This window comes from Amblyomma americanum, chromosome 1 (assembly GCF_052857255.1).
Source record: "Amblyomma americanum isolate KBUSLIRL-KWMA chromosome 1, ASM5285725v1, whole genome shotgun sequence".
NCBI lineage: Eukaryota > Metazoa > Arthropoda > Arachnida > Ixodida > Ixodidae > Amblyomma > Amblyomma americanum.
In genome coordinates, this window is record NC_135497.1 from 101,589,111 (window position 1) to 101,607,356 (window position 18,246).

Genomic DNA, 18,246 nt, shown 5'->3' on the forward strand with positions numbered 1-18,246 from the left:
CTGCGTCTGTTGAAGGACTGCGCCGTTCCTGGTGCCGGTGGTGCCGGCGGAGTTGAGGGTCAAGCAGAAGGCGTCTCTTCCTCGACCATCCACGTGGCCGTCCGCACCTGAGGTCGGGGGCGTCGTCTTTTACGGCCCGCAGCAATTATTTGTTCACTGTAGTTTTAAATGAAGCTTCACTGCGATGGTATCTAATAACATTTGCTCATTACAAAGCGTACTCTTCTACCTGTCAATATTAAGCAAATTACGCACACTTCGCCTTTCCGTTTTCCTCTTCGCCACTAGGGAACGCGTCGATCACTGTTGTGTCATTACCGCAGAAAGGAGGAGGAATGCGCCATAGAGAGCGAGCGGGGCGGGGGAGGGGGAGGGGATAAAAGGCAACTTGAGAACCACTGCAGTTACTCCTTGAGACGCTTCATGCAGCCATGGCCGGAAAGAAGAGAGGGCAAATGTCAGCGCTGAGCTGCATCCATGGTCCCCGAGCTGGGCGGCGATGTTCAAGAATGCACTCAGATGTGTCGCTAGAGGCTATTACCTCTCCGCAACTAGGGGCATGTCTTGTAGCATCAATACAGTCCGTATTCAAACACGCTTCCTCGGTTCTTGCTAAAAAATAATTTGTTCTATAATGCACGACTTATGTGTGTTGTACAGTATGTGTCATACTTAGAATATACTTAGAAGTAAGATGTCAAAACGTGGCCGCCGCACTTCGCGAAGCGGTGCCGCCGAAAGCCGGCAACAATGTGAGTCACCAGACGTATGCAAGAAGAGAGCGGGCGGCCGTACTGACTGCGCATGCAATTTTGGCTGTGATTCTCGTCGCCTGTCGGAGGCATCGGTTTGCAAAGCGGCGGCTTCGGGCTAAGCATTGTAGCCTTTTTCGGACCCCCTCCCTTCTTCCATACCCATACCCCTCCAGCCGGCTCTGAGCAGTAATCACCGCAGAGGGAAGGAGCAAATAGAGCCGCACCCCACCTACCTTGATGCTACATTGGAGATTGAGAAGCCTATAGCGTTGGCACTGGAGCTCATGCATTATCTACGCTGACATACTTGCAGGCTTTTCGCGCGATAGGCTTGCTTGAATGCATCGATATAATTTATCTGCACACCCGAATCACGTAAACTTTTCCTGCAAACCTGACGCAGAGAAACGAGGCCCGCACCGCAAGACGCGAAGGGTAACACGGGTAAGTTTTGCACGGTCGCCGGTTGTAGCAGCGCGTCGCACGCTGTAGCCAGCAGGGACAGCCCCTTTCTCATACCAGCGTTCATGAGCCACCGACGTCAGCGGGAGGCGCCACAACATACAAAGAGCAAATCGCTGAACATTAGCAGAATATCAGGGAAAACCGCGCCATTTTACCCCGTCACTCAACGCGAAACAAGCACACGTGCTTCGTAAAGTTGAAAGTAACACTCTCAACCTCAATAATGCTCTGCAACCACAGCTGGCCTGACACAGCTGTCCTGTCTGCAGATCGGGGCAGATTCTATCCACAGTCTATACTCATGTAACACTGCCATTATCTATCCTTATTTTCCTTACCCTTCCCCTATTTCCTTGAACGTTTGGCTTCGTTCATTTAAACTGGGCATCAGTGCTGCTGCTTCTCTGGCTGTTGTTCTCTGGCTTTTGTTCTTCTCAATAAGTTAATGGCACGTACCTACTGCGGGGGATTGGCCAGGACACAGGCGGTCACTGGCAGACGCTGAAAAATGTTTTTGAAATAACCAAAAAAAAATTGAGCTTCGATGATTGAAATTCAGGACAATTCAGAAAACTGTGAGATTGGTGACTGAAAATGGGGAACGCCACCTACGAGGCGGCGTGGTCGAAAAGAACTAAGACGCTGGAAAGTTGACGAGGCCCGACAACAAGCAGGGCGTGTGTTTTCCCGTTCCTGTGCAGAACATGCTATTGGCCTCCGTTGCTGTCTCCCGTCTTCTCTCCTCCTACTGCCTGCATTTTTGCCCTCCAGGCTGTCACTCTAGTCGCCTTCTTTTATTTCCACCTGCCATCGTTTTGGTTCAGCCACCGATCTGTTTGTACTGCTGTTGAGAACTTAATGTTGGAATCTCATCCACTGAATTGCTAAGTGTTACAAAATTTTCTTTTCTATCAGTTATTACATTTTTATTTCAAAATTGCTTTTCTACTCCCTCTTCGTTATTATTATTATTATGATTATTATTATATAATTATTTAGTTATGTATTTATTTATTTGGAAATAAAAATTCTTATCAGTGAGTACAGGTGAATAGACACCTCTGCCTCCCGATTCTTGGCCGATCCCCCAGTGTGTGTATGTAATATCTTTTGAAAGGCTAGACACCTCTGCCTCCCGATTCTTGGCCGATCCCCCAGTGTGTGTATGTAATATCTTTTGAAAGGCTAAACACTACAACAGCAGGTGCACGATGAATAAGGCACTTTCTACAACTCCCTCTTCGTCCTCCATTTTCAAGTAAAACAATTGCCACCAGCGCCGCCTGCCGTACTGCGAAACCACGGGCGAAACCGAGGCGCGGGGGAGCAGTGCGCTACAGCCCGCCGACAACGCCGGCGGAGTTTCGCAGGCCGCGCTTTGCATTTAGGAGCTCCACGAAGAAATGGCATCACGGTCACAGAAGTGTTACTCGAAACTCTGCAACTGTTGGCGTTCAACTGGGTTGGAAAAGTGCTTTCTGCTTTCTTGTGGTTCGATATGCTACATTTCATTCCCTTTCTCCATAACACCCCTGGCCTAGGGGGTAAAACAAATAAATAAATAAATATATAAATATATAAAAGTATTGTCCCAGTAGCCAGTACACAATAAATGACAGCGTCTCTCATAACCAGAAAAAGAGCTACAGATATTACTAGAACATACAGTGCCCCTGCAATCATTGTCCTAGTCAGAAGCAGTTCCCGCTGCCCAGCCAATGAGAGCATTAGCCACTTCTAGCATATGAACAGCCTCAAGTTTAGTTGGGACCGGCAATGTATGAATGAATGATTATTATTGTTATTACGAAGTTAATGAATGAACCTGGCAGTGTTTCTGCTCCAAGGGCAACCAGACGATTCAGCCTAAAGAAGTGGTAGACGAAGGTTGGGGGTTTTCGGCGACTCGTTCTTCGCACAAAATTTAAATATGTGTTCACGATTATGACGTGTTCTTTTACTGCGTTATTTCGCCATCGCCAGAATCTTGGCCGATCGCTCCTAATGGGTGCAAGCGATTAACCTTGCGAAGCCAGCAGCAGTCTTCGATTACTGATAGTAAATCAGTTCCTGGTTCGGAAAATATATTGTTTGGACTCATTGGTCCTTCTGTAACGATACTCGCGCAATATCGAATACCGATGGACGGCACACGATGGCGAAGTGCTAGCGGTCCATACTGTATAGTCGTGTCTTTTCTTTACGTCGACCCTCGGTCGTTCGTACAGCGCAAGTAACGTTGATCCTGATTGAGTAAGCGGAACGTCTCACTAGGCTTCACCTTGCGCGCATCTGTGAATCCTTCGCCTGGATATACACTTACGCAATCGCGGAGGCTTCCTTGCAAGTGTATTTACAAAATCCTGCGAGGTAACTGGCAGTAGGCGAGTTTTTCCGACGTATCCTCATCGCCTTAATTTGAGCTTGCCTTTGTGACCGTTGAGTCTTGTGACATTACCGGCAACAAACCTTCCTACCATTTCAATTCGCGCTCAGATTGTCGATGCTACGAACACTCTTAAGTGGTTCTCTCCTATGCACCTGGATATTGGGGATCTGTAAATTACAGCAAACTATTTTGAAGTCCCATCTTTGGCCTGTAAACTTGGCAACATACAAACGCATGCACACCGCGCTTGTATTTGGACGTGCTGTGTATCGCTGGTTATCCAGGCGAGCTCCAACTTTTTGACGTCCGAGGATTCAATAGCGTTACTGGAGCGTTCCATGATCCATTGTTAAGCAGCGCTAACCGGGAGTGACATATGGAACACCTTATACACGTCTGGTAAAATAACTGCTAAGATGCTCTGCCTGTATGGACCGCTCACTGGTGTTCTCCATAATCGGCCAAAAATGGAAAGTGCTAGTTGGTTAATTAGCAGGACACGAATTAGTCAACAAGAATTAGAAGGAAGATACAAAAACGAGCAGTTGAGCATAGCTAGGTTGACGTAATACAAGCAAGGTATTGTGTTAAATGTATTGAACCGAGATGCGGGATTATCGCAGGCTTTAGCAAGAGAACCGATGTGATCCCGATGAGAAAAATTTGTAAGATGGAGCTGTGCCTGAGAATGGCGGTGCCAGATGGTAGAAGAACTAGAATGCTCTAACTGAGGCCAATGGAGCATGACAGTGGGCGAACGGAAGTGGGAGCACTTTCATGCGGAGGTAGGGCATGCGCAGTTCCGCTGCGCCGATGCAAGTCGTGAGCAATCCGTGCTGCTCCGTGCTTTTATTTCTGTTCCGTCGTTCTGCGCATGCGCGCCTTTCTTTGCCTTCTCCCAGGATCCACTAGTTGAAAACAAACCGCCGAGTCATACGATGCATGGGCAGCGCGGATTCACGACAGGTGCCAGTAGCACCTGAAAGCCCGCATCTGCCACTTCGCACGCGCAGTTGGCGCCTGGTGGAAGCGGACTGGATCGCGAATCCGGCGTTCGCGGGCATTATTTTGCTTTTGTTGCACATTCCCGAAAGTGCGGCACGTTTGTTAAGAAAGCCTGAATATAGCTTTAATTTCATTCTGAATGCGGACTTCAGTTCAGCATCCCTTCTGGCAAATATCGAGAAAACGATGGAGTTGTCGAAACGCACGAGGATGATTGCCACTGCAGCAATGAATAATCTTGAAACAATGATTGCCAGTCATGTTAGCTTGCACGCATGAAGAGAATAGTCGGAAAGCGAGCGTCGTGAAGTGGCATACAGCTCTAGCAGCGCAGTGACCGTTCCAGTGGCCCAAGCACTCCTTCCCCCGGCGTGCTACTGCTTTAGTGCTTCCCTGCTCGGCACGTCTGCTCCTGTTCGCCCGCTGGAATGTGCCACAAGAGGAAGCACGGGCTCTTTTAACGCCCTAATTCTCAAGAAGGATAAGAGGCAGCGAAACAGCCAAGAACGCTCTGCTGATTCTGGTTCACGGCAAAAGGGTCATTGAGGAGAGAGTGCTGTACCAGATATCGTATTGACAGACGTCCCACACTAAAGAGCGCAGAAAGGATATTACACATCTGCCCATTTAAAGCACCACGCAGTGCTTGTACTTAAATAATATGTGGGGCGTGAAGACGAGAGCAATGTGCGCTTCTACATTGGAGCGCTGGCAGGGAAGCTGAATTGGGGATCGGTGGAAGCACAGTTTTTGTGGCCTGAGTCATATCTGCTCAGTGAAAACTGAAAAACACTTAAGGGTGGTAGAATTAGCGCTCCAAGGTTGTAACATGTTAATTAAAACAAACTTGGTAAGCTCTATATACTCGACCAAAGTATTTTCTGCTCCAAAAAAAAAAACAAGAAGTCCAAGCTTGAAGACAGGTGCACCAGGCAAATAAGAAGTCCTAGTTCTAATATTGAACGCGGTGCATCGGTGAACTGAAGCAACACTAGAAAAAAAAAAGAATCTGGAGATTCAGCGCCACTATCGGCTCTTTCTGGAGCGAGTAATTTTAAGCACGAAGAAAAGGAAGACAAGGAAAGGCATGAAGCATGCAGGTGACGACTACCCCGTTCGCCCGTGCGGCTACATGTGAGGACCTCGCGATTTCCGAAAAAGAAATAATTCCTATTCCACTAGGCATAACCTTGACGTCGGATCAGTCGCGTGAGCTTAAGTCTTTCCATCTGAACTCGCAGCCGAGTCTAACTTGACCGCAATAAGCCGTGACATTTTCTTAGCCGCTGCTGAGCTGTCCCTCGTACGAATAGGAGCACGGTCGAGAGAGACGTGTTCCAGCGAAGGGTAATACAAATACCGGAACAGTTGGGTGGAAGCCCTTCTGAGAGAAACCAGAGGGCATCTTTCACGATGCGCGAAATTGTCCAAATCCAGGTAGGCCAATGTGGAAACCAGATCGGTTCGAAGGTAAGTCACCTCTTCAAGCGTCTGTAATTTCGCCGCTCAAGCCCATGCTGGTTTGTTTTTGTTTTAGAGTATGTTGCAGTGAGTTTTATTCGCAAATTCACGTCGGGTCGGTAGCACCGTGCTCAAGAACCTCATTTCAGGCTGTGGGCGTAAGCATCGAGTTGTGAACAAGTCGCGGCTGCTTGTAGCCGCAGTTCCTCTATACCTAGTCGCGGCTTCTGTGTCACATTGTTCGGCTCCGGCTCGGAACGCATTGCGTGTTTTAAGAGGGATGCTTTCACGTTTATGTTTTAACGACCGCTAGCACTACTTGAGTGCGACCTTAGCCGTCGTCTGAGATTTGTTTGAACTTTGCTGAGCTATTTGGTATCGCTGGTGGGTCGCAGATTGCGAAGGCTGCAGCCAATTGTTGTCGATTATCTGCCAAGAAGGGGGAAAGGGAAATAGTTGACAATTGTTTTGCTCGTGGTGTGACTAACACTCGTAACGCGACTGAAAGGATTGAAGTAACTGTGAGTCTCTGCCGAAATCCCGCGGCCGGTTTGCTGCGGGACCTGGGACCGCGAATCCGTCTGCTCCGACAAAAAGGACCCGGTAGCTGTAGATTTGTTGCCTGAGGCGTTTGACATGATTTCATGTTTCGCGCGATTTTCAGGCGCTGATCGTCCTTTGATGGTCGTGGGCACTTGATGTGACGGCATGCTGGTTTGTGATTTCTTTTCCCGCTTGCAGTTCTGGGAGGACATTAGCGCTGAACATTCGGTTGATGCCAACGGCGAATACACCGGATCTTCCGATCAGAGGCTTGAAAGAATCAACGTATTCTATGCTGATGCCGGTGGTGCGTGCCTTTCTCTAGTTCATTACTTTCACTGTACAGCTGTCGCGTCACGTTGAGTGCGCCGTGCTGCTTTTTCACGCAATTAAAATGACGCCTGATTTCACAGTGGAGCAGTCGGCGACATGCCCGTGTTGTTTGAGCTTTGCGTTCTATTCGTGCATGATTTTGTGGCATTGACAGTGTAGCGTCTAGCAGCGTTTTGCATTTGAGACATTTTGCATTATTGCAGCTTTTCCAGCTTGATTGTCTGCATTCCCACAAATCTCTCTTTGAGTGCCCTTGACGTGTGCGTCTTGTACCGCATCGTTGTGGCGCCAAAAGTACGCTAATTTTCTCCTCAGCAGGCGAAGTTCTGTCTCGTTGCCCTGTTTGCCGTACGAGTTTCATTTATTTATTTATTTGATTCCAAGTGGTCCAATCAATACTTTAGGTGTAACATGGCCTCTTATCGGAATGACCGGATCACAGCGAGAAATTTCTGGCTGCCGCTGTCACTTCAATTTAGTTTCTTTTAACAATCTTTTAAAATAACCCTTCCACATGCTTATTTTTTACTCCACACCCAGTGTAATTGATGCTTTTAAAACTCTTATTAAAGGTTTTTCTCTCGGCTCTGACTTGCTTTGAATTGTTTAGCCGCATGTTTTCTCATCCTTGTTGCTTTGGCTTGCTTATTTTCTCATTTCTGTCGCGTTTTCGTCTGTACCGCTCCCTGGAACCATTCAAGCGAGGTGATGCATTCATTCGTAATTGACACATATCATCTTTTCTGCCGCGTTCTGAATGAGATTTCATTTTTGCTTCAGGTGGGAGGTACGTTCCTCGTTCGATCCTGGTTGACCTGGAGCCAGGTACCATGGACGCCGTCCGCTCGAATCGACTGGGGGCGCTGTTTCCCCCAGACAACTTCGTGTTTGGTAAGTGGCTGCTCTTCACTGTCTGTGCTCCTGCGGACTTGGATTTTAAGAGAGGCTTAAACAACAGGACTTAATCCCGTGCCTAAATGAGCGGGGAACATCAATTACACCTTTAATGAAAAGAAAAAGCTACATTTGCAAATACACCCGCCCAAACACTACTTCTTTCCTGTCCAACTAGTCCTTAATCTACAGTGTTTAACCTGACCGCTATTAGAGACAAATTTTCCGAATAGTGTGTGATCTTAATCTTACGCCAGCCGCACCATTATAGTACACAGACTTTTGTCGCGAACCACAAATTTTAGGCATATAGTTCATACAAGTATGTTGACGTGACTCAGCCAATGTTTAGGCGAGAAAATAGGAAGGGGATGGCATTTCCACAGCGATAAATATTCCCTAGAAAATCACCAATTCTTTTTTCGCCGCCGAAAGTCCAAGAACATGCATTGCCCAAACAAGAGCGCTCCCAGCATGAATCGTCCATAAATTTCCCTACTGAAATGGTGAATATTACGACTGCTATAATTTCATATGCTTTCTAAATGGTGCATATGAAGTCGATATGAAGCATACGGTTTAGATATGGGCTCATCGACAGGGCATACGCGAACATGCGGACTTCGTATGACGCCATGCATACCACATTAATATCACGTGAAATTGATTGGAAAGTTAAGGGACGCCTTACTGCGGACATATCGAAGGCAAACATATTTTCTTTTATTTTCTCATACCATCTTGGGACTCAATAATGTCGTAACTCCAGATGAGCGGTTCGTATGGCATGCTTCAGTACGGCGTCCCTGAATATAAGCAGCCTTTTTGTTTTGATTTTATTAAACTTGCAAACCTATTTCACAAGTCTGCGTTATAAACACGGAAGGCAATGCACAGTGGTTTCATTTTGCCACCGTAGGTTTTACGAGGGTTGCACCACTGCGCTGCCGATTAAATAATCGTTCTCGTGCAGTGAACCAGTTTCCCGAAGAAATATATTGTATTCTTTGTGGAAAAATTGGCGGTGGTTTAGCTTTCATTAAACCTGGAGTGACGCGATAGCTACAGCTGGCCGAGTGGAACTTGGTCACGTGGCCAACCACGTGACGAACTACGCCATCAGCCACGGCGCCACGCCGCCGGCAGCTGCTGTGCACCATATGACCAACCACGTGACAGCGTGGCGGCGCAGCCACATGGTGACAGTGACGTCCAGTAGCAACAAGACATGGTACCTTTTTAACCTTGAAAAAGTGGGTGTCAAACCAACCAGCTTTTCAAGCATAACGAGACCCGCCCACAATCCAACCTTTTTGCTGACTCTCCTCACACTGTCACGTGACACTGAGCTCCTTTCACCATGACCTGACACATTTTACTCCGCTAGCTGTGTGGAGGCCGACCCACACAGAGCGAACTTTCCCGACGAAAGTGCCGTCGTCATGCTGCGCACTTGCGGCGAAAAACCGGCGCCCGCTGTTGCCATGATTTCAGTGTTGCTAGAAAGGGCGTGATTCTAGCCTCTGTAAAGATTCTAGCAGGACGGGCTGCGCACACTGTGCAGTGGTGACTGTGATCGGGTCTAGCCGCGGCGTGTAGCTGGGCGAGGTGCTATAGCGTTTTTGTCTGCTAGAAAAGTATTGGTCCCGTCTGAACGCGTCTTCGATCAATATCATATTACATGACGCGCACAGCTTGCGTAGCCACATTCACCCTAGCTGGCTAGCCGAGTGAAATGAAGTGGGCAGAGGTCAGGCGCGGTCACGCCCTGATTGGTCGGATCAGGCAGACAAGGATTGGCCGCTTTCGGCGAGCAGCTGATCGCTCGTCGAACCTATCCAGCTCGACATGATCGATGGCGAACTGCCGCCGGCCGCCCGGTGGACGCCGCCGTGCGGCTGTTGGCCAGTTTTTCGCGGGAAAATCGCTCCGAGTGTCTCGGCCTTTAGTAATACGTTGAAAAATGCCGCCGCTTGTTCAATTTGAAGCTTTAGAGAAACTGAAGAGGAGGGTAGTGAGGATGAGGAAATACTGGAGAGGATGAAACTAGAGAGGAGCAACGTGGGAATGTGGCAAGTGGAGAGGGATGGCACTACCAGCGCAAACTCAACCGCAGCAACCGGAATGTTTACCTGTGAATTTTTTAACCCTCTCACGATCGGTGTCAAAGAAAACGTTCTTCGTTCAACAAGGCCAAATCAGTGCCAGGCACGGACCACAAGAGTGAAAAGCTAGCAGAATAAGAATGGGTTGGTGCGCATTTTGCAGGCACTCTGGGGTCATGAATAGGAGTGTACAACTATTCCTCAAGAAGCAAGTGCACAAAGTTGCGTCTTGACAGCAGTCACCTGTGGGACGGAGTCTTGAAGCTTAACTAAAAGGCTCAAAATTAAGTTGCGGACAGCGTAGCGAGCAATGCAAGCGAAAATGAAGAGAACAGATCAGCAAACGATATAGTTGAAATCATGGGCAGCACATGTAATGCGAAATCGAGATAGCCGATGGGCCGCCAATACTGGAAGGGCTCCGAGAGAAGGCAAGCGCAGTAGGGGCCGGAAGAAAGTCAGGTGGGCGGAGTGTATTAGGAAGTTTGCGGGGGTATGGTGACCGCAGCTGGAACAGGACGGAGTAAATTGGAAGAATATGGAGCGGCCTTTGTCCCTCCGTGCACACAGGCCGATGATGATGACAATTGCGCAAATTTCCTCAAAATTGAGGTGACAAATCGCTTTCCATTCTCCGTACGTGACAGGAACACGTGTTGGCAGGATAGCAACCAGCCTTCCTATTCTTTTAGTTGAAGCGTAGCTGATGAGTCGCGAAAATGATTGCGGCTGCCGGTTGTCATCACACAAGCCCACTTACGGCTTCAACGCTCTCGTTCTTGTATTGTGGGCATGTATAACAGTGCTCAGTAAACGATAGTCAGTAGCATTGCTTCTTTTTGATTTTTAGTTTCAAAATCATCAAGAAATGATCGAAAAAAAAAACATCGCCTCCATTTTGTAGTTACCATAGTCAATATTATCTAGAGGGAGAAGTGGTGCCATCGTCTATGCGAGTCTTTTAGAGCGCGCTTCTTCCACCACGGGAATGCCAGGAAGATGGGGTTTCATTTTTGGTTTGGCATATTTGGTCCGTAAACGTGGATTTCACCTCTGAATCAGTAGCCGCATCGCCATGCTCCCCTCTGCGCACACGTTTAGCTTATTTGTTTATGTATTTATTTATCATTTTAGTTGTTTATATACTCTAAGGGCCCTTTCTTGTATTACATAGGAAGGAGTCAGTAAAACAAAAATGATGAGAACAAGACGCTAGTAAAAGTTGTTCTTCCCTTAATTTAACTATCCATTTTTAATGAATTTAACGCAAGTGTGAGGCTGGTATGCAAACTTTAGGAGAATTTCTTTGTGGTTTATCTCGAGAAGTCTTATTCCTACGGCTAAATTCACATTTCATGCCAAACAATAGCCAAGCAAAATACGAAACCTCATCTTCCATGTATCAGTAGTCCTGTTCATCGAGGAATATACGCAATGCTCCTCCATATTTACCTCTATAGGAAATATTAAGAAACTCTGATACTCATAACTTTGCTATCACCGTAAAATTAAGAAATCAGTTCGTGGCCATTAACAAAAATGGGTATTTAGTTCATTTTTTGCAGCAAAAGCTACCCTGATTCGTTTTCTCTTGCAAACCATAGGAGGCAATTCACATACGTAGAAATCGCAACGACTCCGCAGAAAAACGTCGTTACTGTTCTCGAGGAATAATCTATTCATCTTGCTTGGTTTGACATTTACGTTCAGTGATCCTTAAAGCGAGTTAGGAACCTGACAGGCTGATTAGCAGCCTTGTGATCTTCGCACCTCTTGCACACACACATGGGCTCACGCTACTACACATCTTGCTGCAGTGTGGGTGACGTCTTGCGGCCTAGGGGTGTACGAATAGCACTTTCTAAGAACCGAGACAAATACGAATAGCGCAGGTTCGCTATGAAATCGAATAGAATAGTACCGCTAAAATCGAAATAAATACGAATCGATTAGTGATTAAAAGCGACTCAATTATGAATCAAATATTTTACGATTATTCGCTGCCTGTGTGAGTATTCTCACAAAAGAAATGACGTGCGACACAGAGAAGCGCTAACGGCGGCACTGCGGTACGGAGGTAGGACATATGGAGCTGTGGAGAGAGAGCTGTCAAATGAGGCAACACTTATCTTCCAAGGGGGTACATGAAGTCAGAATATTAGCTTTACGACCATCATGTCAAACTACTGACAGGACAGTTGTCTTTTATACTTATGACGATACCGTAAATCTAGCGGCATATTTCAATAGCTGAGGAGCGAGAGCTGCGTAGGAATCATGGTTTTTGTGAGGGCACATAACCGCAGGGTCTGCTAAACCTACCCCAGCCCTTCTCGTGTAGCCCAGTCTTAGAGCTCATATTCGATCATTATGAACGCTGCCACAAGAATGGAAATGAATAGTGGCGGCGTGGAACCTTACAAACCTTGCAGATCGATAGCATCAGTGTGCTGTGCGCCGTCTGAATGGACCGTTTTCTTTAATGGCCATGGAAGAAAACTACGGCATGCCTTAGTCGACGTTCTTATTCGAAAAATATTCGGTTAATTTCGATTCGTTTGGAATAATTTTGAACGAATGCAATTTGATTCGCTCAGCCAAACAATCGAATAGAAAGATATTTGATACACTGCTCAAAAATTTCTATTAATCGCACGTCCGTATACTGCTGCCGAAGCGTTTAACATAAAATTCCGCATGAGGCGCTTTCTGGAGTGTCAATGCGCTGGCAGCACAACATGTCCTATCCGGGAACTCCATCTGTTGCCTGCTTTTAATCGCTGTAGTCGTTGCTCCATTCATACAGAATGACCTCCTCTCGGGAATTGTTGGAGCAGTGTGTTCAATACGTGACATTTCCTTTGTGCGATTTCTGGTAACAATTTTTTTCTCAGGTTTTTTTTGTTAAAAACATACGACTTTAACTGTTTGCCTATTCAGGACAGTGTGGAGCGGGCAATAACTGGGCCAAGGGGCACTACACGAAAGGAGGCGAACTGGTGGACTCCGTGCTGGACGTGGTCCGCAAGGAAGCGGAGACATGCGACTGCCTCCAGGGCTTCCAGATGACGCACTCACTCGGCGGCGGCACCGGATCCGGCATGGGGACACTGCTCCTGGTCAAGATCCTGGAAGAGTACCCCGATCGCCTCATGAACACGTTCAGCGTGGTCCCCAGTCCTAAGGTTAGTGATAAAACCCTTTGGATGCGAATTCGTTGTACCCGTGGTGCATCTGATATGCCACATTTATAAGGGGCGGCGTTCCACCTCCAGGTGTCGGACACCGTTGTGGAGCCCTACAATGCCACCCTGGCTGTGCACAAGTTGCTGGAGTACTCAGACGGTACATTTTGTATTGACAACGAGGCTCTGTATGACATCTGCTTCCGGGCCCTCAAGATCACGACTCCCACTTACGGAGATCTCAACCACTTGGTGTCTGCAACAATATCGGGTGTAACCACATGTCTAAGGGGGGTGCTTAACTTTATCTATACATGTGCACTAAATCAGCATGCATCGGAACCCCAAAAAGCTATAGCAAGGTAAGAACGCGGTCCGGTTGGTTGCTTACTGGGCACGGAGCCGCGGTAGTATCGTTACTACAGGACGAAAACATGCGCGAAAGAACGCCCTTCTCCTGTCTGAGCTCTCATTCGCGAGTGTTTCCGTCTTGTTGAATTCAGTCTGCCGCGATTCCTCGCACAAAACTCCGGTCGCAGCTTGCGTAGCAACGCAAACCGTTGCGGTCCTATGACGGGAACAAGCAAGCAACCTGAGCGCGCTTGCTGAGCGTAGGGTACCTGAGACATGCTCAGAGTGCTCTACCAGATTTCTGCTTCGGATATGACGAAAGGAGACAGTGATTCACTTGTTCCAAGCAGGCAGCAACTCACGCAGACATGCTGAAAAGCCAAGAATTTATTTTAGTACAAGCTTATGCCCTGGAAAGAATAAGATCGGTGGTGCTGACGGTGGCTAGCGCTTGGAAGCTGTCTGGATTGAAATGGCTAATGGCGAATTCCAGTCTGCGATACAGAGCGCATCTCCAAATCCGGGAAGGAGCAAGATATCGAGGGAATCTAGGAAACATGTCGTCATTTTCTAATAGAACTAAGGACCTGAATCCACGTCGTCCATTGAAACACGCATTCCGGTCTCGGGGAGCAAGACAACGAGCTCTGGATGGCCCATTGAATTACGCCACAAGTATGTCAACCGCGCTCTCTTGACACGTGATTTGAACTTTTTCCGAAAAGTAGGCGCACACTGCAGTGAAAGTCAGGAATGACGCAGAATCTAACACATGTGAATGCGGTGCTTCGCTTACCTGACGCCCTGACGCCAGATGGGTTGTCGCGTGTGTAGCGAGAAGGGAAAGAATGCAGACGAAGCGTGATATATCTAGCGTAGTTCAGAGCGAAGTGTTTTTCGACAGCACTTGACACATATAATAACGATATTTGCACCTTTGCATTCGGAACCGAGGGGGATGTGACTAGGCTACCACAGAACGCAGTCTGTAGAAAAAAATAAACCCTTAGATGCGACGCACATACATTGCCCGTGCCTTCCGCTCGAATTTTTATCAATCGTAGACCTGCCGCCGTAAAAACGCTCCATGAATCCCGGCAGTTACCGCGTTCAGCGGTTGCTTTATCAAGCTGTTGAGAGCTGGGTACATTCGCTAATACGAGCTCCAGTCCTTAAATAATTTTTTTTATTTACACGAAGCAGACCTTTGTCATCCTGTAATGCGAGAGGGCAGCGTTCAACGTTTCTCTTGGGATATAATAATCTCCGAACTGAATTTCAGGGCACGGTTACACTTTTCTGACACATTCATTTGTCGAGTTGAAAAGAAACTGCGATGAAAGTTTCTGCGCTTAGGAATGAGCAGCGCGAGTTCTGAAAAGGATTTAAGACCGTATATCAGTGTCCGGCACTTTTCTGAATATCGAGTTGGGGCGCAGTTTTCGCATTGTAAATTGCACTTGTAAAGTGCATAAAGCCTTTTAACCCAATGTCCTTAATGCTTCAAGCCTGTATGTCCACAAACATTTACCTCGTTGCGGCTTGTTTTTATTATTCGTTGTTGTGTTCCTAGTATTTTGCCTGAAGGAAGCTCCGAAGACCACAGCACTCTTTATTCCTCTCGACTTGTGTGACATCAAAAGGGGACTTATTTCCTCAGCATGAACAAGAAAGCATGCATCCTGGCCAGAATTTAGGTTTTCCGATGACACTAACTGCTTCGTATATGGAGTGCCATGCGAGGTCGTTTTAAGACGCGTCTGAACCAAGTGATATGTTCAGAATCGCCGCTACTTTTTGTGGACTGGCTTTTATTAAAGGATAGAAGCTTGGAATGATCAACTTCTACAGAATATAGCACTGATGACCTGCATTCAATGTCCGAAACACGCAGGAAGTATTAGAACAAAAATAACTCTGATATTAAAGGTGCTGGAATGAGTGAGGACGCTGCAGGAAGGGTTGGCGCGTATTTAAGAGGAGATAATGAAGTGTCCAAGGAAGCAAAGAAGTGAGGGTGAGGGCCAGGGAGGGTCAGCAAATGGGAATGAGGGCGAAAATCGGGCAGGGGTTTGAAAGTGAGGGTGGAAAAATCAAGACAGAGAGGATCTGCCAATATGTTGTTCCAACCATCCTAACCAAAGCGACATCGTTGGAAAGTCTGAGTCGACGCTTATCAAGCCTATTCGCTTTCCTCTCAGGTTTCCTGGGCAGCTGAACGCTGACCTTCGCAAACTGGCCGTAAACATGGTACCGTTCCCACGCCTGCACCTCTTCATGCCTGGCTTTGCTCCACTCACGTCCCGACACAGCGAACAGTACTGGCCACTGTCTGTGCAGGAGTTGACACAGCAGATGTTCGACGCCAGAAACATGATGGTTGCTTGTGACCCCCGCCATGGTCATTACATGATAGTGGCGGCGATCTTCAGGGGATGAATGACCATGAAAGAAGTCGAAGAACAAATGCTGAAAATCCAGAACAAGAACTCTTCCTTCTTCGTCGAGTGGCTCGCGAACAACGTTAAGACCGCAGTCTATGACATCCCACCTCGTGGTCTCAAGCTGTCTGATACTTTCATTGGCAACAGCACGGCCATCCAGGAGCTCTTCAAGCGAATCTCCAAGCAGTTGACGTGTAAGCGCCGCTCGTTCTTGCACTTTTCTTTTTGGCCACATGCCTGCATTATGCCGCCAATTCATACCTATTTATTGTAACAGCGTACAAGTTGTAGTACCTGTGAACCATGTCTGGTGACCAAGCGTACTTATGTTTTTCGCAGCCATGTTCCGCCGCAAGGCCTTCTTGCGTTGGTACACCGGGGAGGGCATGGAGGAACTGGAGTTCACTGAGGCAGAGTACTACATGAACGATCTGATTTCAGAATACCAGCAGCACCAGGAAGCTACAGTCGAGGAGGAAGAGGGAGAGTTCCAAGGCGTATAGAATGTAGAGGCTTAACTATTTTTTTTTACTTTTTTTACTAGTGGAGACAGTAGGCAGACCCCTTTTTTCGCAAGTAGGTTTTTCAGTAAAGCCTTGTTCTTTTTGTGTCATTTTGCCTTTCAAACATCCGACTCTGTTCGCCTCGTACCTTCACTGGACGTGCTAGAGGAACATTCCCTCTGGCCTCGGTACCTGCTGACAAGCATTTTATTAACATGACAATGCGCTTCGGAATACGTCACCTAAACAGGTGGCAGCTTAGCTCTTTAAGGGATCATTACAAAAAGGTACCGAAATGGCCCATTTTTTATCAGTTGAAATTCTTTAATATCATGTTTAAAATTTCACATCTGATAGCAGAAAGAATTGTTGTATTAGGCATATCTTCTGTCCGCTCTTTCAATCCAGAAATAAAGGGTTGGATTTGAATAGCAGCACACTGAATGCGCTATTCGTCCACTAATTTCATCTAAACTATTGGAAACTAACAGTGGTGTTGTAGGGTTCAGAGCACGGCACTCGGTTTAGGGCCTTCTTGCACCACCTGCACTACATTGTTATTTACTTGCGGATGCTTTTTCAGAGCTCCCGTAAGACTCACATTTGCATCTACAGTTCTTCGGGAGACTTCCTATATATCCCTGGACCAATGAGCTGACGCGCAGTGCTACAGTAGGCTGGTGGCAACTGCACTTTCAATTTCTTTGAATTTCATTGCAACGTGCTATGGTGGGCAGGTTATCAGCTTCCCAGCGTAGCAGGTGGGCCCCGGAAACTGACACGGACGGACAGACGCTGGCTTTTCTCGTGATCTGGACTTTTAATTCTATCGCAATAATAGTTATATGTGCACTTCATTAGTTGAAGGAGTCCTTATTTTACAGCTTCAGCTGTTAATACCTCGCACCTCGAGATCTCGGCGTAGCTCAGCGTTGGCGTAACCGCGAAGCAGTGCCACGAGGATAAGAACGGGACAGAAAGGAAGGAGAGAGAGAGAGACGAGAAGGAAGAACAACTGCAGTGCCACGCGGACTGGGGCCTCTATGCTGTAACTACAGGCTACATTTTTCGGTTTTTTCCGGAAAAGGTTGCTATTGACATATGCGCGCCGCAGCTAACTGGATATCGAGTGGTACTTACACTCAGTCAAAGGCGATAAATAACATTTCTTAGCCAGGAGCGTGGATACGCGGGGTACCGTTTGAAATTAACCTCTGCATTTATAGGTATCGCTCCGGCACATTGCGCGTCTATGCAGACTGGGAGGTTCTGCCTTTTTGCCAAACGTCCTCGGCAAGAGTAGCGCTGCTCGTTGTGATTACCTGTTTAGGGCAATCACTTTTCATGCAGGTTTCTCCAATGCATGTAAGGACGCTTGATCTTATGCCTTAGAGGGAAAAAAGTGTCATGCTCTGCCTACCAAGACGATTCAGCTGCAATCACATGATTGCTGTCAACACGCAGATCAAGCTATTCCCCACGCCTTTGTTCAGAAGCCCAGTGATAACACGACAACCCACATTTTAGAAATCAGCTTCCACTAGCGTTTGTGTTCAGCGGCACTATCTATCTAAAAACTGATAGGGTCACTGTTTACTGTGGGCTACAAGCATCTCAGTAATTAAGGTGCCTAATAGTAATAGTTCAAAAGTTAAGTTTTCTATATTAGCTAACCACCATGCTATTTACTACATCTTAGTTGTAATCAGATGCATTACAGTGATGACAATGCTATGCCGAAAAAAATCACTCTTCTAACTGGAAAAAGCATATATTTATAAACTATGTAAAGTGTTAGGTGAAACACCCTGCA

At 47.1% G+C, this 18,246-nt stretch overlaps 1 pseudogene; it reads left to right on the top strand.

Annotated features, from left to right (window-relative positions):
- The first annotated feature begins 5,697 nt into the window (after window positions 1–5,697).
- On the top strand, window positions 5,698–16,543 carry LOC144134573 (tubulin beta-4 chain-like; annotated as a pseudogene).
- Window positions 16,544–18,246: the final 1,703 nt, after the last annotated feature.